The following is a 12,205-nucleotide window of genomic DNA, read 5'->3' on the forward strand; positions in this document are numbered from 1 at the left end:
GCCTTATATGAGAATTTACAACACCTCATAGTGGGAGACTGCTCAGTTTCAAAGCCTGATTCCTCTCCCACCACCAAGAATCTGGTGTCTCTCGGTGGTGTAATCTTCCTTCGTGTAAATGTCGTGTAGTTCGCTATCACTATCGCTGCTTCGCCTTTCCGGCGAAACTGCAGCCTCTCTCTGTCTTTTTTTTTTCTTTCTTTTTTGAGTCCGTGTATAAACGCTCCTGCGCATGACTGCTGTTGATTGGGATTTCGAATGAATCCGGCTTGGGCTCATTTCGGTTACTGAGTGAATTATACAGGGTGCTCTAATCATCATGCGCCAATTATTGGAATGCATCATGTAACCGCACAAAAACAAGGGACAAAGAAGGAACACACAAGACAGGCGCGGAACTTCAACTAAGGTTTACTCCGGGAAATCCCACATTTATACAGGCAACATAATCACACTTGCTAATCATCAGACAGCCATCACTCGACGTTGGCATGCGGGCGTGAGTGCCACAAATTTGCTTGTAAATATTTGAACTCTTTATCGCTCAATGACACTGAAGGGCTGCTTACGCAGCTGCCAGATTGCATTTTTATACAATAAGCTTCATAGATTTCTCGGCTCAGTTGTGACGCAAACATCTTCAAGACTTTAGTATCACGGAACCTAGGCGTACAATTACGACAGTGGCGACAATGGTCAGCCAGTTTGCCACCCCCCGCCAATCCTTCTACTCCTGCGCGGTGCTCCTGCAGTCTGACGTTTAGGCACCGTCCCGTCTGCCCTATGTAGCTATTGCCACAAGAGAGAGGTATCTGGTACACTACCCCTATTCTGCATGGGACGAACCTCTCGACGCGCTTGATACCACATTCATTTCTTTTGTTCTTACCCTGCACCATGTTGCACATGCACGCCAGTTTTTTGGGCGCCGTGAAAACCACCGGTACTTCACATTTTTCAGCCACCTTCTTGAGGCGGTGGGAGATTTGGTGGTAATACGGGATGGCAACAGGTCTACGACGTTGCGGCTCTACGCTTAGGCGGAGCTCTGATGGGCCCCGCGCTTCCTTGGCAAGGGTTTCTAGCACCGAGGTGACCATATCATACTGAAATCCTGCGCTGTGCAGTCTTTGCAAATGTAAGAACACGCTATGTTGCATTTCATGCTGGCAGGACTTATCAAGAGCAGCACGCAGGCAGTTTTTTGCAATTACCCTTTTTACAAGCTTCGAATGAGCCGACTGGTAGTTTAAAATACCTTTTTTTGATCGAGGCTGATACCTCCAGCACGCATGGGTTCCAGCAATAATAATGTAAATGTCCAGGAACTGCAGGCATCCATGTGAAGGCAATTCAAAGGTGAAATTCAACCCAAACTCGCTTTCTCGGAAAATTTCAAGAACACGCTCTACAGCGGTTGAACCGCCTCCCTCCCCAACCCCTTTCAAAAAAATGGCATAATCGTCAACATATCTAAAAATCTTAGCCGAGTAGGCTGTGTCAATGCGTTCAGCAATTCGCTTGTCACAATATGATAAAAATATGTCACTTAATAAAGGTGCAATACAAGAACCAATGCACACTCCGCGCTTTTGGACGAAGTTCTTTCCTTCGAAATTAACGATGGTCGATGCAAACCTCACGAAATTTGAAAAATACCACGTGACTGCGCTCCCACCCGCATCATAAAGCAAGCTCCCTGAAATAAGGTGATTTAAAGCAACTGCATTGCCTGAACATCGCAAACCCGAGGAGACAGCGCATCAACTTGATAATGTTACGGAAGGAGCACCAACAGTAGGTTGGGGCTCCTTCACCAACAATAGCTTTGCAGCTATTCTTTCCTCTCTACGTCACACTTATTATCCCTCTCTTAAGGTCGACTGATCACTTTGATAACAAAAGCCTCTTGATAACGCGGCCGAAGTGCCGCTCTGACCACGCGCGTAACGCGAAAAGCAATGCAATAGGCACAGCATGTTTCAAAAACCTGGCTTTGCTCCCACCACGTCGACAGAGTGCGCGCGTACGTAGCTATATTTCGCGCCAGAAATTTGTTTCAGACCAAAGCCAAATTAAAGAGACGGTTTTAGTTTTCATGAAAATCTATACGGGTGCTGCAAAAACAGGTTCATGGCATAACATAAAAGCGAAATAAACAGACAGGGATGCGACCCACGTGTTGAGAAAAGTCAAAACCGATGCGTTCAAGAAAGTAAACACAGCACTTCTAAATGAGCCGAATTGGCAATCGGGATGCCTGCACAAAAAAACAGAAATATATCAGATTTCAGTCTGCCCTTATTATCTATGAATTCACAAGTGCCGTCGAACACCGGCTGCTACCTAGAGGACATGCTCCAATAGGTCTTCTTCTGCAGTTACGCAGTACTGAGTCCGCTTTATCACATCTTCGGCGGCTTTCTTGATGACCAACGCTCGAATTCTAATTAATTATGGGGTTTTACGTGCCAAAACCACTTTCCGATTAGGAGGCACGCCGTAGTGGGGGCTCCGGAAATTTCGACCACCTGGGGTTCTTTAACGTGCACCTAAATCTAAGTACACGGGTCTTTTCACATTTCGCTCCCATCGAAATGCGGCCACTGTGGCCGGGACTCGATCCCGCGACTTCGCGCTTACGCTCGAATTCTACAGCAGACATCCGTTATCATTGTCTTGAGCTAATCTGACGTCTGTCTTGATCATGTAAGCACGTTCTTCCATATAAAAGAATGAAATCGAACGTTTACCTTCTGCTCATTGGAGAAACATGGCGACTGGGGCGAAACAAAACGTACCTTTAAACATTTGCACTGACCCGCCGTGGTTGCTCAGTGGCTATGGTGTTAGGCTGCTGAGCACGAGGTCGCGGGATCGAATCCCGGCCACGGCGGCCGCATTTCGATGGGGGCGAAATGCGAAAACGCCCGTATACTTAGATTTAGGTGCACGTTAAAGAACCCCAGGTGGTCGAAATTTCTGAAGTCCTCCACTACGGCGTGCCTCATAATCAGAAAGGGATTTTGGCACGTAAAACCCCATAATTTGATTTAATTTAACATTTGCACTGACATTGTCAATTCACTTTTGTGGTGATACGTTCTATGCAAAACAAAAAAAGAACCATCCGTGCACTTTATCTACGCTAAGACAACAGCTATCACAGCTTGTTTCCAACTAACACTGTTACGTTCGATCTGCGGAGGCTGGCGATCTTCGGGGAAGCGACCGTCGGAAAGGCACCACCATGTCTGCTGCGACGACTCGCTTTGAAAGGAAGAAATCTGCCTGGCCCGCTGCGATGATTCACTTTGTGAAAACAACGGTGCACTGAGTCAACAGGACATTGGCGCCATCATGGCTGCGGCGGCGACTTGTTTTGAAAGGACAACAGTACGTCAGTCCCCAGCCTGACGGCGCCACCACGTCTAGGAGCGGGCGGCGGAGCAATTATTGTTAGTGTGTACGCCGTCTCCGACACGGTCTGTTTGGAGCAGGGGAGCTCCTGGAAGATATCTTGTGGTGCCGTCTCACGCAGCTTAAAAGTCGTCAGTCAATGGACAGACGCGGCGGCCACTGTCTGCGTAGTCGACTCTAGGATAAAGAGGCGCCTGCTCAGGGCAACGCCGTGTCTGCGAGAACCCACTCACCTCGGTGTGGTCAGTGAAACCTGTGCGGAAGTGAGTGTGTAAACCCTCCCCCTCATAAGCGGGTCGGCTACGATGACTTTGGACGATCCGAATTGGTCGACGGTGAACGGCCGTTTTCCCTCATCTAGGGATCTACGGAGGACAGAGTGCATTTAAGGAGCCGTTGGCGGCTCCTCAGGGTGCATTCCTCTTTCAGTCATGTTAGACAGATGAACTGTAACGTTCTCATGTAGATACTGTAAATAAATCCCATATTCCTCGTTCTCGATGAGAACAAGTCTCTCCCTTCAACAACGTCCTCAGCGTAGATAAGTTGGACGACGGCATGGGGCAGCTATCATCTATTTCATGCCCGACCCTAATCATTACAACACCAAACGCAACATGTTACTTCGGCCGATGCGCGGTCGTTAAGGCATTAGCTCGATCGCGATATTTTACAGCGAAGCTGTATATAGCTAGCCGATTCGTCCATCCATCCGCCTATCGCATGTACGTCGAAAACTCCTCCGGCGCAACTCCATGCGAATGGAGTTGCACCGGAATGGAGAGGCCCGTGATTAGCTGCGAGCGGGCGCCCAGCAGTTTCTATCCGGCTCCAAAATGGGTAGGCCGCGCGTCATTCGTACACCTGAGGAGCAGGCAACTTTCGATCAGCAACGCCGTGATCTGTACCGGCAACGTGCTCGTCTACGCCGTCCCGATGCTGCAGCCCGGGCACAAGCACAGGCTCGTGCAGCCGAGCGCAAGCAGCAACAGTGTGCCGAGGATTCGGCAGCCTACGAAGCCGTCTTTTAATCAACCATCGGGATTAACCCCGTGATAAACACCGGGGCTGCCCGTTTCAGCTTCGCTGGTTAACCATCTGCACGGAGTGCTTGGGCAGTGATTTTTTAACGCGATAGCGTTAAGGAGCTCGTGTCGCAGAAAAGCCGGTGTCGTCGGCGTCGGTGTCGGCGTCGGCGTCCGCGGCGTTGGCCGTGAGCGATAAATCACGGCAGGCACTTCATAAATAAAAAGCAACTTCCAAGATGGGCTGGGTGGGAATCGAACCAGGGTCTCCGGAGTGTGAGACGGAGACGCTACCACTCAGCCACGAGTTCGACGCTTGAAAGCGGTACAAACGCGCTTCTAGTGAACGCGGTGTTGCCTTAAAAACGTGCCGTACAAAGTTATACTGCGGTGTATATCGGTAATTATGAGCATGTAACTTACAGAAGTCGCATTTACACGAGTAGCGAAGTAAGTTTCCGCTACATTTCTTCTGCGCTTACCGCACACGCAGAGCCATCTTGCGGCAAACACAGAAGACCCCCTCCTCTCAATGTACGGCGCTGCCCCGACAGGTGGCGCGCCATGCGCGCATTGGGGCTGTGCGCGGACCGGTGCCAGGCGCGTCGCGGCTCCGACTCCCTCTCCCCTGACGACGCTTCGCCGTGCTCCCACGCGGGTTGCAGAATCAAGCGCCGTTCCTTTCTTTAGATCACTATCTATCTATCTCTCTGCCCGTGCCGATCACGACGTTTGGCTGGCGTAGATCGTTTCCCCCTCCGAGACACCGAGTTCTTTGGTTCGTTCCGTTTGCTCAGGCGCCCGTTTCGTTGCCGCGCCGAACGCTGCGTTGCTCGACGCTCTCCGTGTGATAGGTGGCCGCAAAGTCCGATGCGGGGCGCCTCGCAAGTGATCCCTGCGCCGTAGCGCATTGTCTTACACCCCTTGGCGGGTCGATGGGAACGCTGTCGCGTTCCACTCTTGAAGGCGAAGCTTAAGCGTCCTCCAATTTTTTTTCTTTATTTCTTTCGTTTCGTTCTGGCTAACTCAGAAGGAGCCTGTTGGAGGGCGCTGCTTTATGACAGGGGGGGGAGCGCAGTCACGTGGTATTCGCCATATTTCGCAGGGTTGATTTATCAGTCGGAAAACATTAGACGCAATTAGTACGTCGCTGATAATACCGCAGCTAGATGTGCCTTGACTGTGCTTACAAACGCCTCATTGACACTTTGATAATTATGATAGTATATCTCAAGTTGGATAATTAATTACAATTACCTAATTAACTATCAGTAACGAAAAATTTACTAGCAGCTACTCCACTGTACTGGAAACAATATGCACTAGGTTTTCTTCGAGTAACGCGTGGTTTTCTTTTTTAATCTTGGTGCATGATAGTTAATTGGGACACCCTATAGCTATGGTGTCGGGCTGCTGGGCACGAGGTCGCGGGATCGAATCCCGGCCACGGCGGCCGCATTTCGATGGGGGCGAAATGCGAAAACGCCCGTGTACTTAGATTTAGGTGCACGTTGAAGAACCCCAGATGGTCAAAATTTCCGGAGGCCTCCACTACGGCGTGCCTCATAATCAGAAAGTAGTTTTGGCTCGTAAAACCCCATAATTAGGGCCGCCCTGTATATATTTGTGACCTCTGAATGGAAGCGAAGATGCTTCCCTCACTAATAAATGCTGCAAATTATTAGAAGTGTCGTCTTTAATGAATCGTTAGCTTTGCCTACTTGAAAGAGAAGCGATACTGAGACACATTTCATTCATGTGCATTTCACACGCTGTTGATAAAATACTCTACCGAAGGGGTCGCTAAAGTGTGCAGGTTTCTTTCAGGGTCAGAAAGCACGCAAAGCATTTTAAAGCGAGGTGCACATACAGCAACATATATCATTCTCTAGGCATAAGCTATCCATATATTTAGTAATAATAGTTCATTGGCTACCTCCTTCTGTGTAAGAATATAATAAGCTTTGCCCTGTGTATATATTTAATTATGTTGTGTATGCGCATGGTGTTTACAGTGTAAATTTAAAACAATGTTAAAGTGAGTAAATACGAATGAGGCAGCTGCCACTGGTACTTCTAATGCGATTGTTCTCTTACTGTCAGGATTTGCAGAATTAATGCGAAGTATTAATTCTGCAAATCACGTCCGTGCACGTCCGCGCCAATAATAATGCAGTAAGCTATTAGACACAATAACATTTTAAGTGAAAAGGTTGAGGCAAGTAAAAAGAAACCTCAAATGATCTGGGTGAGAAAACTCTGGCAATGACACGTAAGATGGGGGGGGGGGGGGCTCAGTTCCCCGCCCCTCGGGAAGCTCTGGAGGGGGCTCGGGCACCGGAGCCTCCTCCCCTCCCCCACCCCCCACCCCCCATTCAGTAGTCGGCGCCTATGCTGCCAGCGGTGACGATTTGAGGTCACGGACATCCTGTAACGAGAGAAAGGCTGGCATATACCAACAGTACCAGAGTGTCAAAATAAAAAGCTGAGAATTCAGCCTCGACGTCAATGCCCGCCTTGTTTCATGTCCTGTGCTTCAGTCAACGACCTCCCGAGATTGTGCCAAAGATCCTTCGGAAGACTGGTAGTATCTACGACACCTGTGGTGTATAGAAGTCACGTTCTACGCTTCCTTCTGATCATTATGAATTAAAGGGGAATCTGCTAATAATTTCTCCGAGACTTTGCTTCACAAGCAGTTCGTTTCCATTTCAAAATATTTACACTTTGTATCATCTGCCTCTTCCGGTGCCATCTTCTTTGTGGCTTCCCATTGTAGGCATCGCTAAACTTCATTAGAAGTGCCCGTTTGTCATTCATGGCCTCCCAAAAGCCGGAATGACCACACAACTACATATAACAAAAGTAATTTTGTTCACACGGACTGGAATTTTTCGAATATGAGCGATCGACGCCTGTAGCGGCCGCAATGGCGAGTGAAGCTCGAATCTCAAATGCCCAGTCAACGATCTTAATTAAGCAGTGCGGCTTAGCATATCAGATCTGCATTCAGCCTGCCAAGACCAACGGATGGCCGGTGCTGAGTCGTTATATTCACATTACCCTCACAACGCACTGCGTGGAACTCGTGGGAGCAGCATTGAGGCAACCACATGGCTCCACAAGACGCTCTCGCGAAGCGTTCGGACGCCTGACGCCCCCTCGCGGGTTCGCGCCCTAGGCGCAGGCCGTTGGCCTGTCTTCGGCTCCTCCAGATGTCGCGCAGCTCAAAGCCGGCGGCGGTCTCCCACCGTCGTCGCCGCCGCCGCTCGACAACGTCTCGCATCGCGCATCAGCGGCAGAATGGCGGGCTCAGCAACGACGCCGTCGTCGGCTGGCGATGCAACCTCCTCCGCGTGAGCTGCGGTAGCGCAGCCCGCCGCTGTCAACTCGCTTCTGGCCGTGCAGGACAGCAACGCGCCACAGCGGACCAGCGAGCGACTGATCCGGTCGCCGTGGCAACGTCTTCGCGACACGGTGAGGGCTCCGATCGCCGCTGTTCGCAGGCTCTTCTGCTGCACGGTACCCGCTTGCCGCTGTTTGCTGTTACTGCTGCTCCCTTTGCTGGCCGTCTTGTCAGGCCTTAAAGGCCGGTCGTCCCTATGCTTACCTGTGCATTGCATGCTCTGTAGTGTTTGCGTTCTTTTTGAAGCGATGTGCCGATGTCTGAGCTATCTCTTTCTCAAGTTACGGTCTATGGGAATTGATGCACCAACCCCGTTACCTAGCGCTGGTGTCCTTCTTTGAGAAATGACCGCGGAAAAGGGGAGGGGAGCCTTGCGTCAGACGTGCGAAGTCGATGAAGTCGCCGCACGAACCGCGGCCCAAAGGCGATCGGTTTTGAAAGGCTCCTCGAATCAACGTAACCACGGGAAGAGTCGCGTGCAGCGCTGCCCGCGTGTGTACTTCGCAGATGCGACTGCTTTCACAGCGGCAGCCCTTCCCTAAAGCGGCACGTTAAAAGGGGCGGGATAACAAGTGGGGCGTGGGCGTCGGAAAAACGTTGTGGGCCGTCTGTTTGCAAATTGTGCTGGGTCCCAGCAACGGGGTTGTCGCATCGTCGCTGCCGCGCCCGACGACTTGCTCTGCTGAGATGCCGTCCAGTCTTCCGACGCGTCTTAAACCGGCGCACGCCCGCGAGGGAAAACTCCTTTTGCGCGAACTGACCTTTGGTTTTTCTTGCAAACGTTGTCCGTGGCGTAGCGCGTGCTTCTTTCCAGCCGGGCTTGTACCTGGCCATACGTGCGAAACAGGCCGAGGTATTGATTTCTGGGCACTCGAGCTCGGGGAGGGCTGCCTCCAGCGCTCCCGCTTGCCGGCCCTTCTTTCCCCCTCATCAGCAGCGGCCACGCAGCTCGATTGTTTCCCAGCGTATGTGTGTGTGTGTGCTTGTGTGCGCGAGGCTCGGGGTTCGTGCTCTGAGCGAAGCGGAGTACTGCCGCCGGGAATCCCCGTTTTGTTATCTCTTCTTTCTCTTCTCCCTCCCCGACGACGTTGGCGAGGAACACAATGCGCGAATCTTAATTAGCACGAGCCCCGAGAATGCCATGTCGTAAGGAGAAGAAGACGTCTCTCGGTTCCAGCCGCCGCTGTCAGTTGTTGCCCGCGGCTATCGCAGCGGTTGCAGGGGTCTTCATTCGGCACGTTCCCTTTCGGCTTGGAGCCCGGCCAGAATATTGCGCGGGCTGCCCGCCGGGGTTTTCGTGGTTAGCTTCCCCCCGGCCCGACAGGTGTGGCGGCGTCTGCGGTTGCTGCGGCGGTTGTTGGCGTTCGCCGCTGCTGCTCGCGCCGTGATCGACGCACTCTGCTCGACGCTGCAACCTCTGCATTGTGTATTGCCCGCGTTTTTTTTCTTGATGTTTGTTGTCTTGCCCTGCCTGTTCAGACGTGATATACTACGCCGCACTGCGTTCCACATGGAGGAAGAAAAAAGAAATGGGGCGAGGGGGAAAGAAGAAAACCCGCTAGCGCTTTCAAAGAGGCGGTTTCCGTTGTAAACGCCGATGATGGATCACCGAGCTACTGTGCTTGTAAAGACGCAAGTTCACAGTTCCACACTCGACGACGTCGTGTTTATTTATTGTGTGAAAGTAAAGACAGAAGTAAAAGACGACGTAGTTGACGCTAAATACTATCGTCCCCACACACAACGTTACTGCGCTTAACGATTGTCCGGAGAATTTGACACCTCCATGTGCGAACAACCCCTGTCGGCACTTGCAGGCGCCGTTGGCAGAGAGTGGGCTGTTTGTCGTGACTCTTGTGGCGCGCAGAAAAGCGCGCTTTGCAGGAATCTGCTTCGGGCAAGCGGTGCGAACGCGCCAACTAGGTTAGGTTCGCTTGCTGTTAGCTAATCACAAATTAACTATAGTTCTCGGTTGCATCGGCGGGCGTGTTTAGAGACAATTATTTTAATTGTCCTCAGGTACTTTCATTCCTCCTTTTTTTTGTACAAATCCTTTGCTTAATAGTCATGAACCCTTAGAATTGACGGCTCTAAAATACGTTTTCGCTCTCTTGCCGCCACATAAAAATCAACAGCCATAAAATGCATGCGATAACAAATAACGAACACTTATTCCTTATTCATATCAGCTGGAAAGTGCACTGATTATCGGCTTCCTCTGCGTCGTTGTGGCAGTGTGAGAATTGAAAAAATAAAAAGAGAAGTTGAAAAGTTGAAAATTTGGTGTTCCTGCAAGTATTATCTCGAAGCACTGGTACTCTGCACCGAGCTGTCACCTAGAATGCACACCTCCCCAGCGAGCGTCGATCGCTGCGGTAAATTAGCTCGTAAATAAACCACCGTTTCATTAGCCGGTCGCTGTTTGCACATCACGGAGGAACCAGGCTCTGAATGTTTAATCAATGGCGCTTCAAATTAAAAGCCTCTTTTTAACTAGCTCGTGAAGGAACGTGCAGTGGACACGCATGCGTGCCGGGCCCGGTGCTTCGGACAGCCGTGCTTAAGCCGTTCATTAGTTGATTCGTTAGAAAGCGGGTAATGGAAAAGCGCGCCGGCATTACCGACGTGAGGATACACTCGACTGCTTGAGCATTACAGCAATATTTCGAAGGCAGCGCGAGAATTGAAAAAGAAAAAGAAAAAAAGAAGTTGTAAATTTGTGTTGCTGCGTGTGCGCCTGTAATAGGCGTACGCAGCGTTCGATAAATGTCCCGGGCACGCTTGACATTTCATTCAGTAGCATGAACCGCGTCGGAGAGGCAACAGACTCCAGAGATTTTTGTAATGCGAGTTGCGCACTGTTCTATAAGGCTTCACGCGATCCTTATTCCGTAGGTAGTCTTTGTTACGTCTAATATCGGAACAAACGCAAGAACACCTCTGCATATCTGGAGACAGGAGCACAGTAAGAAGTTAGATAAGTTGGTATATGTATAAACGTATGCAAATAGAAAGCGCTATTGCTGAACAACGTCTGCTTTATTTTTATAGAAAGTAAACGGAATGAACACACGGGAGAGGTTGAAAGCGTGCGGAAACATTAAGAAGCTAGGGAGCTTATGTTGCTTCTTTCTCTGTTTTCTTTTACTACGACAGCAGCTGTAAGTTCAAAACTTCATTTGTAGCGTCTGTCCTTTCCGTTACGCCATCGTCACAAGACACACAGACGCACACGCGCGCGCACTCACAAGCACACAGACACACACACACGTATGCCACCGGCTGGCACCTGCGTAAAAAAACGTTTATTGTGAATAAGGACTCAGGTGAGTAAACGATGGCAATTCGCAGGAATGCGGAGATGTCTACAGGAACAAAAGTTGGAAGAGAAAAAAACGCCGAGTGCTAAGCTCATTCATGGGGTCTAAACTGCAGAAGCGCGATGCATAGATTGTACTAAGGGACGTGTACTATCTGCACTTCTCTCCTGCGGCGAACAAAAGGGAAGGCGTTGAGTAAGCCGGGGCCCTTTGTCCATTTACCCTACTCCAACACACAGACCCGCCCGCTCTCGCGGCGTCGAAGCCTCGCCCGTTAGCGCACACACAACCGAAAGCCGTGTATGCCCTTCGCATTCATCGTTTCACCTTGACTCCGGCGCGGCTCGCTCCGTTGACGTCGCGCGTAGAAGACGACGTGCGACCTCGCTACCTGTTTATATATTTTATTCCCGTTTGCTACTCGCGGTAGCGTGTCGGCGCCTCACATTCAGTCCCCCTCGTGTTCGCGGGCTGACATTGAATCCATCATTGTGGAGGGCAAGCCGCAGGTGACGAGCTCCCGAATTGCTAGCGCGGTACCGCAACGCGCTCATTCAGCAGCGAACTTGTCTTCCCTGGCGGATCTCTTCGCGTCCTCTTTCTATTTTTCTTTTTCTGTCTCCATTGTTTCTTCTTTACGAAGATCGCTCGCCGCGCCGCAGCTGCGCCCCCTCGTAGGGGTCGGGCAATGACACTACGGCGCAGACCGTTCTATTTGTGCCGCGGCGCCACCTATAATACACTCCGTTTAGCAACAATGTCCCGCCGTTGCTTTGGCCATGTGCGCACCACACGGCCTAACATTCGCCGCAATTACTACAAAGTGGTGCGTGGAATCTGGAAAGCAGTGATGGTGCCACGGCTAACGTATGCAAATGCCATTATGTGCTTAAAATTGGATATCTTGTCGGCGTGGGGAAGTTGACCAAACTTCGGTTGGCCGATTGGTTTTGGGAGCCCACGGAAAAAGAATCACGAATGTGGCAGTGCAGGGTGACCTGGGCTGGGCGTCTTTTGAAGTCAGAGAAGCGCAG

At 50.8% G+C, this 12,205-nt stretch overlaps 2 protein-coding genes across 3 annotated transcripts in view; one reads left to right on the forward strand and one right to left on the reverse strand.

The window, feature by feature from the left end:
- LOC142575404 (immunoglobulin domain-containing protein oig-4-like) overlaps positions 1 to 12,205 on the reverse strand; it is a 417,771-nt gene that overhangs the window by 155,164 nt on the left and 250,402 nt on the right. The gene's annotated exons all lie outside the window — the stretch shown is intronic.
- Nep3 (M13 family metallopeptidase neprilysin 3) overlaps positions 7,786 to 12,205 on the forward strand; it is a 152,323-nt gene continuing 147,903 nt past the window's right edge. For both annotated transcript variants that reach the window (XM_075684749.1, XM_075684751.1), the window contains exon 1: positions 7,786 to 7,922. The gene's annotated coding sequence lies outside the window, so the exon portion shown is untranslated. The remainder of the gene's footprint in view (positions 7,923 to 12,205) is intronic.

Source organism: Dermacentor variabilis, chromosome 3, assembly GCF_050947875.1.
Source record: "Dermacentor variabilis isolate Ectoservices chromosome 3, ASM5094787v1, whole genome shotgun sequence".
Taxonomy (NCBI): Eukaryota; Metazoa; Arthropoda; class Arachnida; order Ixodida; family Ixodidae; genus Dermacentor; species Dermacentor variabilis.